This window comes from Chiloscyllium plagiosum, unplaced genomic scaffold (assembly GCF_037043375.1).
Source record: "Chiloscyllium plagiosum isolate Xiang-an unplaced genomic scaffold, Cpla_swu_hap1 HiC_scaffold_22, whole genome shotgun sequence".
Classification (NCBI taxonomy): Eukaryota; Metazoa; Chordata; class Chondrichthyes; order Orectolobiformes; family Hemiscylliidae; genus Chiloscyllium; species Chiloscyllium plagiosum.
This window is the reverse complement of record NW_028270160.1, coordinates 6725134-6739795: the sequence shown is the minus strand read 5'-3', so window position 1 is coordinate 6739795 and position 14662 is coordinate 6725134. Positions and strand designations below refer to the sequence as shown.

The 14662-nt window shown below is 45.2% G+C and overlaps 1 protein-coding gene across 1 annotated transcript in view; it reads left to right on the top strand.

Annotated features, from left to right (window-relative positions):
• The window catches only part of lzts2a (leucine zipper, putative tumor suppressor 2a), a 207360-nt gene that overhangs the window by 43952 nt on the left and 148746 nt on the right, over positions 1–14662 (top strand). The window contains exon 2 of the mRNA XM_043713070.2: positions 6611–6701. The gene's annotated coding sequence lies outside the window, so the exon portion shown is untranslated. The remainder of the gene's footprint in view (positions 1–6610; positions 6702–14662) is intronic.

Here is a 14662-nt window from a genome sequence, read left to right as displayed (position 1 = left end):
TGGGCCATTTGCATTATTGAAAGCTCAGGTAAGTTTTTAATCATAAGAAAATCTAGGGTTATGAGGAAGAGTCAAGAAAGTGGAATTGAGGATGATCAGAGCAGCCCCACGTCTCATTGAATGGTGGAACAGAATCGATGGGCTGAATTGCCTACTTCTGCTTCTGTCTTCTAAGAAACAGATGCCCTTTTTAAACAGCTCTGCACTATCCCAATGGTCATTGTGATCATTACTTTAACTCCAACATGTTTCCCTTTCCACCTTTTAATCATTCACCCTTTTTGGTTGTTGCCTGTATTTTAACTGGTTATCTCCTGGGCGAATGCACTCTGGGCTGTTTGTGATGTGCGCAGTGCCCCAGGATAGCGGGTGACCTTGCTACAGATTGAGACGCCTTTGGCATTAACCCCTGCACCACGGAATAGGTTGGTGGTCAAGCTGTTCCCCTGGTCACACGCTGCAGTCTGCTACTGGCCACCAGGTGGCAGTGGTACCCACCCCACCTCACACTGAACGAATTACCCATTTGGGTGAGGAAACAGTTTCTCAATCGAAGGCTGCAGGTAGTTTGAAAAGGCATGTTCAAAATAGTATAGAGAATACAGCCACCCTGCAGAATGTTACAACACTGGGTAAACCCCCTCTGCTAATTTAAACCAGCAACTCAGAAAAGATTCATTCCGTGCTGTAATCTGTTAAAATTCCAGAGGCAAAGAACTTTCCCAGAGGCCACCATTAACAGTAAAAATTAACAACTTTGTTCTTTAAGTTCAACAGAGAATATTAAAACCAACAACTATTTACAAGTCCTTTCTCTTAAACCTAACTTTTACCTACAATACCAGTCCGATTTAAAAAAAATCCCAATTAAAATTTACAAAAAGAAAATGATCATTTTTCGAAACTAGTCAGCTTTGTCGGTTCTCCTTTTGTAGATTCTCTCCAGGTCAGCCTCGATGCTCTGCTGTGCACTCCCCACAGACAGGCACCTTTCAGAGAGTTCTTCAATTAGCAGTCTACATTTGTTACGTCTTTGGCAGTTTTCTCCCTAATTGTTCAAAATGTCCGGTTTTATACCCCAAAACATTGGATTGTTTCATTGAGTTTAATATTATCAAAATACTAAATTCACATTTGATTTGTGTTGTGGTATCTCGGGGCATAATTTAAACTGATTGGCCAAATTTGAATTTGTTTTTATTTCATGGCAACCCATCTGTTGCTATTTGTTTTGACCAAGTGTTACATTGTTACCTTGTTCAGAACTCTCTCTGTGCTTTGTCAGTCCTTGCTAGCTTTTCAACTCTCTTAAAGGTACAGTACACCTCTACACCTTCATAACAAGAACTAAGCTGCTCATTCTTGGGATCATTTGACTAGATCTCTCCTGAATCTGTCCTTGACGTTGCTGTCAAAATGTGGTGCCTGGTATTTGACAATGCACACCAGTGGTCAAACCAATGATTACAACTGTTTAGCACATCTTCCTTGCTTTTGTCCACTTTACCAGTTTCTCTTTCCAACTGCTTTATCAATTTGTACCACTGCTGTGTGGAAAGCTGTTTACTTTATTACATTTTTTCAAAGAGTTTGGATTCTATATTAGAGGCATGTGGATGTTGGTTTATATTTGTGAAGGAAATTAAGAATTAACTCAGCTAGTCCTTGTGGAACTATGATTTTAAATCACATGTATCAGAACATATAACTGCAAGGCCTCCTGGAGTGTTAATGGAAGTTTGCTTATGTTGTGAGGATTTATGATAGGTGAGAGAAAACATTAAAAGATATTTGTTTGCTTTTGGATTTAGAATAATCAAGGACTGGTTTTCACTTCGAAAGCCACAGAAACAGGTAAGGTTTTAGACAGCTCAAAGAAAACCTGATCTAAATCAGATTCCCATCATCCTCTCCAAGAAAAAGGCGACTATTCAGAGCAGTTAAAATATTAAGTGAAATTAAGTGGGCGGCATGGTGGTTAGCACTGCTGCCTCACAGCGCCAGAGAACCGGGTTCAATTCCCGCCTCAGGCAACTGTCTGTGTGGAGTTTTCACTTTCTCCCTGTGTCTGTGTGGGTTTCCTCCGGGTGCTCCGGTTTCCTCCCACAGTCCAAAGATGTGCAGGTTAGGTGAATTGTCCATGCTAAGTTGCCCGTACTGTTAGGTGAAGGAGTAAATGAATGGGTCTGGGTGGGTTGCTCTTCGGAGGGCCGGTGTGGACTTGTTGGGCCGAAGGGCCTGTTTCTACACTGTAAGTAATCTAATCTAATCTAACTGCACAAGACCAGTATCCTGTCACCAAGTCACCCTTTATTTACATATGCACAGTACATTGGCCAGCCAGCTCAGAGTGAATCCCTGAAGTCAGGAGATTCTGAATCCCCCAGCTATATAGGTCTGCCAGGGCTCCCCTCACTTTCTCCAGATTAACAGCCCCAGTCAAGGATATCATAGTTAATAAGATCCACCTGGTTCCAATCACTACAATCAGTCCCCTAAGTGAAAGTGTTTAGTTTGTGAAACTTCCAGTCCAGAAGTGTTTGGTTAGAAGTCTACTTTAGTTATTGAAAGTTGTGAAAGTCTAAGAACTCAGGAATTTGAGGATTTACTGTAAAGACTTCACCATTGACAGGGTAGGAAGTGAGGAAAATGCAGTGAACCAGAGTGCTTTACCATTACATCCAAAATATATGGCTGACTAGCTCTTTCTCTGACTAACTTTGTCTCTCATCCCATGAGAGAATTAAAACCTTAATCTTACAGATTTAATAACGAAGGAAATTCAGAGTGACCGGAAAGTGAGGGCATTGGGGAGGAGATAGAATTTTGTTCCATTGAAACCTTTCAAACTGAGATATACTTGGAGAGCTTGCTTTGCTTTACTTTTATATCTTTTGTGTAATGCAGTCTGGTTTGTAATTAGACCCAAATCTGCAGTCTGGTGTGCTTCTGTTTCAGTGAAAGACTAGCATGTTAAACTGAAAAACAAAACTTGATCAATCTAGTCAGCTTTTATGTTGGAGAAAGTGAGGACTGCAGATGCTGGAGATCAGAGCTTAAAAATGTGTTGCTGGAAAAGCGCAGCAGGTCAGGCAGCATCAAAGGAACAGGAGAATCGACGTTTCGGGCATAAGCCCTTCTTCCGGAATGAGGAAGGTATGCAAAGCAGGCTAAGATAAAAGGTAGGGAGGAGGGACTTGGGGGAGGGGTGTTGGGAATGCGATAGGTGGAAGGAGGTCAAGGTGAGGGTGATAGGCCGGAGTGGGGGTGAGGGCGGAGAGGTCGGGAAGAAGATTGCAGGTCAAGAAGGCAATGCTGAGTCTGAGGGTTGGGACTGAGAAAAGGTGGGGGGAGGGGAAATGAGGAAGCTGGAAAAGTCTGCATTCATCCCTTGTGGTTGGAGGGTTCCTAGGCGGAAGATGAGGCGCTCTTCTTCCAGGCGTCGTGTTGCTATGGTCTGGCGATGGAGGAGGCCAAGGACCTGCATGTCCTTGGCGGAGTGGGAGGGGGAGTTAAAGTGTTCAGCCGCTGGGTGGTTGGGTTGGTTGGTGCGGGTGTCCCAGAGGTGTTCTCTGAAATGTTCCGCAAGTAGGCGGCCTGTCTCCCCAATGTAGAGGAGGCCACATTGGGTGCAGCGGATGCAGTAAATGATGTGTGTGGAGGTGCAGGTGAATTTCTGATCGATATGGAAGGATCCCTTGGGGCCTTGGAGGGAAGTGAGGGGGGAGGTGTTGCTCCTCATTCCTGAAGAAGGGCTTATACCCGAAACGTCGATTCTCCTGCTCCTTTGATGTGCCTGACCTGCTGCGCTTCTAGATATTTACAGATTCACGAGGGGTGTAGATAGGATTAATGGTAGCTGTTTTTTCCCTAGGTTGGGGAATTTCAAAACTAGGGGGTATATTTGTAAGGTGAGAGGAGAGAGATTTAAAAAAGACACAAGGGGCAAATGTTTTATACAGAGGGTGGTTTGCGTGTGGAATGAACGTCTTGAGGAAGTAGTAATATTACAATATTTTAAAGGTACTTAGATTTGTACATGAATAGGAAAGATTTGGAGTGATATGGGCCAGGAGCAGATAGGTGGGACTAGTTTAGTTTGGGATTCGAACATAGAACGTTACAGCGCAGTACAGGCCCTTCGGCCCTCAATGTTGCGCCATCCTGTGAAACCAATCTGAAGCCCATCTAACCGACACTATTCCATTCTCATCCATATGTCTATCCAATGACTACTTAAATGACCATTAAAGTTGGCGAGTCTGCCACCATTGCAGGATTACAGTCGGCATGGACTAGTTGGACCGAGGGTCTGTGTCCATGCTGTGTGACTGTACAAAACTGGATAAAAACTAAAAGAACTGCAGATGCTGGAAATCAGAAATTGCAGGAAAAGCTCAGCAGGTCTGGCAGCATCTGTGGAGAGAAATCAGAGTTAACAGAAGTGTGTGTGTGTGGGGGCTTGCTGCTTATAGGACGACTATGTCGTACGACACTGTTCGGTTCACTAATGTCCTACCCTGGTTAATATCAGCCATCCGTACTGCCCTGACCTACATAGGATGTGACTGTTTCCTAGCTGGCTTCTAATTGTATGAAACCTGCAGATCACACAGGGACTGCAACGGCAGCTCACCCCCAACTTCTCCAGGGTAATTGGCCCAGCCAGTGACCCATATCGCCCAAATAAATTAAAAACGTTGTTGTTGAGCTAATCACGTCAACTGAACAGAGATGAGCCAACTCCTCTCTCAGCTGGGGCATTGTGTCCAGTTCTGGGCATCACATTGTAAGAAAGATGTGATTGTCTTGGAGAGAATGGGGGTTCCAGGAATGAGTGACAAGGGTTGATTGGGCAAGTTAGGACTGTTCTCCTTGGAGAGAGGAAGGCTGAGAGGGAGATTTGATGGAGGTTTTCCAAGTGAGAAGCAAGCTGGACAGAGGAGATAGAGAGAAGCTGTTCCCCATTGTTACAGAAACAGGAATGAGAGATCATTGATTTAAAGTGATCTTCGAAAGTGGCAAGGATGATGTGAGAACCAGGCACTGGCTGGAAATGTGATTGAGGCATTTAAGAGGGACATTGGTTGAATTTTTTTGGATAACCATAATGTGTAAGGGTATGGGGAGGGGGAAGCAGTAGATTGGCACAGGGTTATGATGCTCATTTGAGGAGCTGGTGCTGGTATAGTGGGCCAAATGGCCTCCATTAGCTCTGGAACCCATCTGTGGTTCTCTAACTCAATGTAAATCGAGGTCAGAAATGGGGCTTTCCTCCTTCCAGAGTAAAGGGGACCCGAGGATAGCACTGCTCCAACTGGGAGGCATTTGACTGGAAGTTTCTGTTCATGTTGAGCAGAGTGTGTCATCAATGGGGAATGTGATGAGGACTCAGTGTGGATGGAAGCTGCTTTTTAAATTGAATATGAACCACGTAGGCAGGATCAAAGCCTCTTTAATTGAAATATTAAGAAGAAAATTGGTGAAGGGCTTACACTGGGAGTAGTTAGTTCACATCGCGCCCTGTGAGCCAGTCCCTCCCAAGGTGAAATTGCAGTTTCTCACGGTGGTAGGTGTCTGTGCTAGACTAATTACTTGTGTTGATAGGCAGGTTTGAGCAGCCTGCTATATGATGTTTTGATTTTTCATTGTACGTTTAAGCCTTTGGTTATGAGCATCTGATTGGAGTCGGTGCAGCTTCTGATGAGGATGGTGAGGTCATGTGGTTTTTGCCTTAATTGGGAAACTCCAGTCTCTCGTTCCCACCCAAATTACTGGTGAAGCACAAGAAAGAGGCCATTCAGCCATCCTGGACCTCCTAGTTTTTTGAAAGAAATATCCAAAAAATCCTACACCCCTTCTCCCTGTAACACCCCCAAGCCCGTTTGGCCTGCATATTGATGTTCCTGCTGGAGTACACACCTTCGGAAGGATAGATCAGAGGGACCATATTGTAGGTTAGCTAGAATGATATCTGCATTTCAGGGGTTAGGTTTTGAGGATTGATGGTACAAACTAGGCCTGTTTACTCCAGAGTTGGCAAGGTTGTGTTGTGACCTGATCAAAGCCTTCAAGATATGAACAGGAAAAGACAGGGAAGGTAAACTATTTTCACTGGTTGGTGATTCTAGAACTGGGAGCATTGTCTGAGAGTTAGGGCCAGACCATTCAGGAGAGATGTTGGGAAGCACTTCCACACACACAGGGTAGGAGAGGTTTGGAACTCTCTACCACAAATGGCAGTGGATGCTGGATCAGTTGTGTATTCTAAATCTGTGACCGAGATAAATTATTGTTCAGCAAAGTTATGAAGGGGTATGGGCCAAAGGCAGGTATATGGAGTTAGGCCACAGAGCAGCCAAGATCACATTGAAAGGTGGGACAATCTGAGGGGCTGAATGGCCTACCCCATGTCTGGTTCTGTTTGCAATCTCAAAACAATTTTATGCAGTTAGCAAAGTAGGAGTTGGTGGCAAAGCCCTCTCTCTGGTCTCCATTGGGGATTTGCAAAACGAGACCCTGGAGTTTGGGATCAGCACCCAGAGACAATGTGTCTTGAAGATCTAACCTGCTCATTAACATAGCCACTTCTCTCTGTCTGTCTCACCAGGCTGTGTCTCCAGCATGTCATCTGGAAGGATTTGTTTTGTAGAAAGGATGGGGGAAATGACAGCGGAGTGACAGATCTCAAATGGGAACAGGTAAGGTCCACTGAGAGTTTGATTTTAGTTGTCTTGTCTTTGTATGTATTAGTTACCCAGTCAATAGTAACACAATTAAAAACTTGAGATGCAAAAATTAAAAACTGCGGATGCTGGAACAAGAACAAAAAGTGCTGGAGAGACTCAGCAGGTCTGGCAGCATCTGTGGAGAGAGGAAACAGAGTTAAAGTGTTAAGCCCAGTGCCCTTCCTTCACAGAAAATAGGAGAGAGAGTAGGCCACTTGGCCCTTTGAGCCGACCCCGCTACTATCCTAACTCCACATCCCAATCCCTTCAGCCCTAGGAACCACATCCAGCACCTTCCTGAAAACATTCCATGTTTTGGCCTCAACTGCTCTCTATATGAGAGAACTCCATCATTCTCTGGGTGAAGACATTTCTCTTCATTTTAATGTAATGAATAATGAAGGTATTCAGAGTTCACAGGAACCTGTGGTACCGGGCCGTGCACTCAGAGCAAGTGCAGAGCAACTGGCAGAGGTCTTCTCGGACATCTTCAACCTCTCCCTGCAGCAGGCCACTGTCCCGGCCTGTTTCAGGAGGGCCAACATCATCGCTGTGCCAAAGAAGGCTCATGCAGCATGTCGCAATGACTACTGCCCAGTGAACATAGAACAATACAGCACAGAACAGGCCCTTCGGCCCACGATGTTGTGCTGAACATTTGTCCTAGCTTAAGCACCCATCCATGTACCTATCCAATTGCCGCTTAAAGGTCGCCAATGATTCTGACTCTGCCACTCCCACAGGCAGCGCATTCCATGCCCCCACCACTCTCTGGGTAAAGAACCTACCCCTAACATCCCCCCTATACCTTCCACCCTTCACCTTAAATTTATGTCCCCTTGTAACACTCTGTTTTACCCGGGGAAAAAGTCTCTGACTGTCTACTCTATCTATTCCTCTGATCATCTTATACACCTCTATCAAGTCACTCCTCATCCTTCGCCGTTCCAATGAGAAAAGGCCTAGCACTCTCAACCTATCCTCGTATGACCTATTCTCCATTCCAGGCAACATCCTGGTAAATCTTCTCTGCATCCTCTCCAAAGCTTCCACATCTTTCCTAAAGTGAGGTGACCAGAACTGCACACAGTACTCCAAATGTGGCCTTACCAAGGTCCTGTACAGTTGTAACATCACTTCACGACTCATAAATTCAATCCCTCTGCTAATGAACGCCAATACACCATAGGCCTTCTTACAAGCTCTATCCACCTGAGTCGCAACTTTCAAAGATCTATGAACATAGACCCCAAGATCCCTCTGCTCCTCCACCTTACTAAGAACCCTACCATTAACCCTGTATTCCGCATTCTTATTTGTCCTTCCAAAATGGACAACCTCACACTTGACAGGGTTGAACTCCATCTGCCACTCCTCAGCCCAGCTCTGCATCATATCTAAGTCTCTGCAGCCGACAACAGCCCTCCTCACTATCCACAACTCCACCAATCTTCGTATCATCTGCAAATTTACTGATCCACCCTTCGACTCCCTCTTCCAAGTCATTAATAAAAATTACAAACAGCAGAGGACCCAGAACTAATCCCTGCAGAACTGCACTTGTAACTGGGCTCCAGGCTGACTATTTACCATCTACCACCACTCTCTGACTTCGACTGGTTAGCCAGTTTTCTATCCAACTGGCCAAATTTCCCTCTATCCCATGCCTCCTGACTTTCCGCATGAGCCTACCATGGGGAACCTTATCAAATGCCTTACTAAAATCCATGTATACTACATCCACTGCTCTACCGTCATCCACATGCTTGGTCACCTCCTCAAACAATTCAATAAGACTTGTAAGGCAAGACCTACCCTTCACAAATCCGTGCTGGCTGTCCCTAATCAAGCAGTGTCTTTCCAGATACTCATAAATCCTATCCCTCCTTACCCCTTCCATTACTTTGCCTACCACCGAAGTAAGACTAACTGGCCTGTAATTCCCGGGGTTATCCCTATTCCCTTTTTTGAACAGGGGCACAACATTCGCCACTCTCCAGTCCCCTGGTACCACCCCTGTTGACGGTGAAGAAGAAAAGATCATTGCCCACGGCTCTGCAATTTCCTCTCTTGCTTCCCACATAATCCTAGGATATATCCCGTCAGGCCCAGGGGACTTGTCTATCCTCAAGTTGTTCAAAATGCCCAACACATCTTCCTTCCTAACAAGTATCTCCTCTAGCTTACCAGTCAGTTTCACACTCTCCTCTTCAACAATACAGTCCCTCTCGTTTGTAAATACTGAAGAAAAGTACTCATTCAAGACCTCTCCTATCTCTTCCGACTCAATACACAGTCTCCTACTACTGTCCTTGATCGGACCTACCCTCGTTCTCGTCATTCTCATGTTTCTCACATACGCATAAAATGCCTTGGGGTTATCCTTGATCCTATCCGCCAAAGATTTTTCATGCCCTCTCTTAGCTCTCCTAATCCCTTTCTTCAGCTCCCTCCTGGCTATCCTGTATCCCTCCAACGCTCTGTCTGAACCTTGTTTCCTCAACCTTATGTAAGCCTCCTTCTTCCTGTTTACAAGACATTCAACCTCCCTCGTCAACCAAGGTTCCCTCACACGACCATCTCTTTCCTGCCTGACAGGTACATACATATCAAGGACACGTCATATCTGTTCCTTGAAAAAGTTCCACATTTCCACGACATCCTTCCCTGACAGCCTATGCTCCCAACTTATGCTCCTCAGATCCTGTCTTACAGCATTGTAATTACCCTTCCCCCAATTGTAAAACCTACCCTGTTGCACACGCCTATCTCTCTCCATAACCAAGGTGAAAGTCACAGAATTGTGGTCACCATCACCAAAATGTTCACCCACTAACAAGCCTATCACTTGTCCCGGTTCGTTACCAAATACCAAATCCAATATGGCCTCCCCTCTGGTCGGACAATCTACATACTGAGTGCCCCTAACTTCAGTGGTCATGAAGTGTTTTGAAAGGCTGGTCATGGCATTAATCAATTCCAGCCTCCCCACTACTTGACCCACTCCAATTTGCCTATCGGACCAACAGATCCATGTCAAATGCCATATCACTTGCCCTTCACTGCTCCCTCCAACATCTTGACACCAAGAACAGCTGTGTAAGAACCCTACTCATTGACTACAGTTCAGGCTTCAACACTATTATCCCCTCGAGACTGATTATTAAACTTAGTGATCTCAGACTAAGCCCCACTCTCAGCAACTGGATCCTCAGTTTCCTGACCCACAAGCCACAATCAGTGAAGATTGGGGACAATATTTCATCCTCACTAACATTCAACACTGGAGCCCCCCCAGGGGTGTGTACTCAGCCCCCTACTGTACTCACTGTATACCCATGGCCGTGTCGCCAAATACCAGGCTAATGCCATTTACATGTTCGCTGATGACACCACCATAATTGGTCAAATCTCCGATGGCGATGAAACAAGACTACAGACGGGAGGTGGAAGACCTGGAAAAATGGTGCACTGAGAACAACCTAACTCTCAATGTCGGCAAAACCAAGGAACCCATTATTGACTTTCGGCGGGATGTTACTCACGCCCCCCCCCCCCCCCCCCCCCCCCACACATTAAACAGCACAGAGGTGGAACAAGTGGAGAGTGTCAAGCTCCTGGGAGTGGTCATCCACAACAAGCTTTCTTGGACTCTTCATGTGGATGCACTGGTTACAAAGGCCCAACGATGGCTCTTCTTCCTCAGGCAGCTGAGGAAATTTGCCATGACGGTGAATACCTTTGCCAACTTTTACAGGTGCTCCATTGAGAGCATTCTGTCTGGGTGTATCACTACCTGGTATGGCAACTGTACCATTCAAGATCGGAGACGGTTACAGAGACTGGTGAACTCGGCCCGGACAATCACAAAGGCCAACCTCTCATCTATAGGATCCATCTACCAGGCCCGCTGTCAAGGAAAGGCCGCCAGCATTGTCAAAGATCCATCCCACCCTGACAATGTTTTTCTACAACCTCTACCATCAGGGAGAAGGTACAGAAGCCTGAACACATGCACCAGCCGGTTTCAAAACAGTTTCTACCCTAGTGTTGTTAGAATCCCGAATGGACTCTCAAACTCTTAACATTCACCTGTACCTGTGTTTTTGTTTTTGCCGCTGTTTACCTATTATTTACTTATCTATGCTACTTAACTCTGTGATCTGCCTGCATTACTCGTAAGACAAAGCTTTTCACTGTGCCTCGGTACACGTTACAATAAATTCAATTCAATTCAATCTGAAGTCTGATTCCAGTGAAGCTCAGTGCAAACTGGAAGAACACCATCTCGTTTTCCGCTTGGGGCCCCTGCAGCCTCCAGGACTCAACATTGAGTTCAATATCTTTAGAGCCTGAACACCTCCTTCCCTGTCCTTTACCCACCCTGACACAGCAGCTCCTGCCCTACGTTCAGCACAGCTCACTCATTTTCACCCACTCATTGTCCCCATGATCACCTCTCTAACTGCTCCTCCTCCCTGGCTCTCTTTCTCTCTCTCTCCCTCTCTCTCTCTCTTTCTCTCTCTCTCTCTCTCTCTCTCCGCCTATCCATTCATTCCTTTATCCTCTCACCTCCATCATCAGCAGAAATACCACCCTTTCCTCGCTACTGTCAATTCTGAAGAAGGGTCACTGGATCCGAAACGTTAGCTCTGTTGCTCTCTCCACAGATGCTGCCGGACCTGCTGAGTTTCTCCAGCAATTTCTGGTTTTGTTTGTTTCTGGTTTTTGTTGTGTGTTTATTCTGATTCCTGTTGTATTACTTTGTCAATGGGTGTTCCATGGCATTGTGCAGGGGTTTGTAGATTAAATGATCTCAACAATGAGGTTTTGCCTCATCCTTTCAGAAGGATGAGGATCTCGGAGAAGTTCACATTTTGGGAGATGGGGAGAGGCTGAACAGGCTGGGGCTATTTTTCCCTGGAATGTCAGAGGCTGAGGAGTGACTTTATAGAGGTTTATAAAATTATGAGGGGCATGGATCGGGTAAATAGACAAGATCTTTTCCCCAAGGTGGGGGTGTGGGAGGGAGAGAGGGGGGGGGGTGCAAAGCTAGAGGACATAGGTTTAAGGTGAGGGGGGAAATATTTAAAAGAGACCTAAGGGGTAACTTTTTCATGCAGAGGGTGGTGTGTGTATGGAATGAGCTGCCAGAGGAAGTGGTGGAGGCTGGTACAATTGCAACATTTAAAAGGCATCTGGATGGGTATATGAATAGGAAGGGTTTAGAGGGATATGGGCCGAGTGCTGGCAAATGGGACTATATTAGGTTAGGATATCTGGTCGGCTTGGACAAGATAGACCGAAGGGTCGTTTCTGTGCTGTACATCTCTATGACTTCAGGCCTTTACAAATTAATTAAATATTCAACAAGCGTATTAACTGCCTGACCTCCTCTTTGCTCTTACACTGACTTCAAGGAATCTTTAATGAACCACTGTCCTCATAGAGACAATACAGGCTTCTCACAGCAATAGTATCAATGGAGGGGGAGACCAGCAGAGACTCTCAAACCCCGGGGAAGTTGCCAACAATTTAATCTCTTCCACAGCTTCCACATCTGAGCAATGGCTCCCAGAGCCTATTGAGATTTTATTAATAACTAGGGAAGGTTGCAATTGTTATGGTTTAACCATCTCCAAATAGGAAATACTCCAGCCACTGTTGGAGATTTCTGACCCAAACAGTACTTTCCTGAAACTGACAGCAGCTTCTGCACATGTGCAGTTTCTTACAGCCGTTAACGTCAGAGATGTGAAGGAGGTGATGCTGTACAGGGTGATGGAGAATGCAATCTCCCAGAAATCACTGCACTGATGGGAACTTCCACTCTCCCACTGTCAAAACTGCACAAGACAGAGAGTCATAAAGTGACACAACACAGAAGCAGGCTCTTCGGCCCACTGTGTCTGTGCTGACTAACAAACATCAAGCTACACTCATCCCCTTTACCATAAATCTGGCCCACTGGTAACTTAAATATTTATCCAGATGCTTCCTAAATGTTGCAAGTGAAGTGTGATAGAGCTGTTAAAGTCTGATAACATCAGAGTTACTGTTCAACAAACTCATTAATCTTGCAAGTATAATTTCACATTTTGTTGAATGCCACTTTTTTTCCCTTTTACAATGAGAAATTTGACAAGATTTTTAAAGAATAATTGATTCCCATATTTCAGTCCCATCTGGATGTTTCCCAATAACTTGACTTAAAGTTAAATGTAAATGGATTCTTATGACTTCTACCTTCCCAGAGTTTGTGTCTATGAGAATGTTTCATTGTGATTGGCTGTAACAGATGACATTTTTAATTCTTGTGCAGGAATGATGTGAGTATTTCTGTAATTATTCCCTTTAATTGCCTTGGAATTGAGCGGCTGTTTCAGAGGACAGTTAAGAGTCAACCACTTTGCAATGGGTCTAGACTCGGGCATAGGCCAGGCTGAGTACAGATGACAATAAAGGATGACCATGAACCAGATGGGATTTTCTGTCAACGAAATTCTCATCTCCATCCTATTGGAAAGATGTTGTGAAACTTGAAAAGGTGCAGAAACGACTTACAAGGATGTTGCCAGGATTGGAGGGGTTGAGCTATAGGGAGAGGCTGAATAGGCTGGGGCTGTTTTCCCTGGAGCGTCAGAGGCTGAGGGGTAACTTTATAGAGGTTTATAAAATCATGAGGTATTTTCTCTGGGATTGGGGGGTCCAGAACTAGAGGGCATAGGTTTAGGGTGAGAGGGGAAAGATTTAAAAGGGACCTAAGGAGCTACTTTTTCATGCAGAGGGTGGTACGTGTGTGGAATGAGCTGCCAGAGGAAGTGGTGGAGGCTGGTACAATTGCAACATTTAAAAGGCATCTGGATGGGCATATGAATAGAAAGGGTTTGGAGGGATATGGGCCAAGTGCTAGCCAATGGGAGTAGATTGAGTTAGGATATCTGGTCGGCGTGGACGGGTTGGACCGAAGGGTCTGTTTCCATACTGTACATCTCTATAACTCTATGAACAAAGGTTACATAAATACAGGCAAAACACTGCAGATGCTGGGAGTCTGAAACATTCACAGAGGATGCTGGAGAAACACAGCAGGTCTGACAGCTTATGTGGAGAGAGAAACACAGAGTTAATGTTTTGAATCTAGGATGACTTTTTCTAGCTGATTAAACACAACAACCAAGGTAGTGCATCCAGTCTATAACCTGGCGTTGTGTGATTTTTAACTCGGTACACCCAGTCCAACACCGGCACCTCCACATCATGTCAAGCTGATTGTAACTTCTTCAGAACCCTTCTTCAGCTCTGATGCTGCTGAGTTTCATCGAGAATAAAATTCCACTGCAGCCATTCGACTAATTTTTAATAAACAAATTATTGAATTCACATTTTGCCATCTGCCACGACAGGATTTGAGCTAATTTAACCTTGGACCAGTTCTTTGACTTACCACTACATCACCATCTCCCCATATTGTGTGATGACATCACTGCTGCTGGGTGGCTGTAGCTCCACTTGAATCAGAGACAGATTTGCGCGATGTTCAGAAAGGGGAAACCCCTACTGATTGCTCTGTGGTCAGATACCCTCAAGGCTAGTGGTTGTAACTTTGCTGGTATCTGTCACAGCATGTCTTTCCCAGAGATCCTTCTTCCTTGTGCAATATTAATGATATCGACAGGGTCTGAGATGTTGAGTGAGATTGGTTGTCTGTGTTGAGATTTTAGTTTTCAGATCAGGCACGTGTTTGACCTCTCAAGAACTGCTCCTGACTTGATATGTCTTCCTGCAAGGCAGAAGTGCGTACTGCAGATGCTGGAGGTCAGAGTCAAGATTAGAGTGGTGCTGGAAAAGCACAGCAGGTCAGGCAGCATCCGAGGAGCAGGAAAATTGACGTTTCGGGCAAAAGCCCTTTACTATGCCCCTCTAAAACTCAT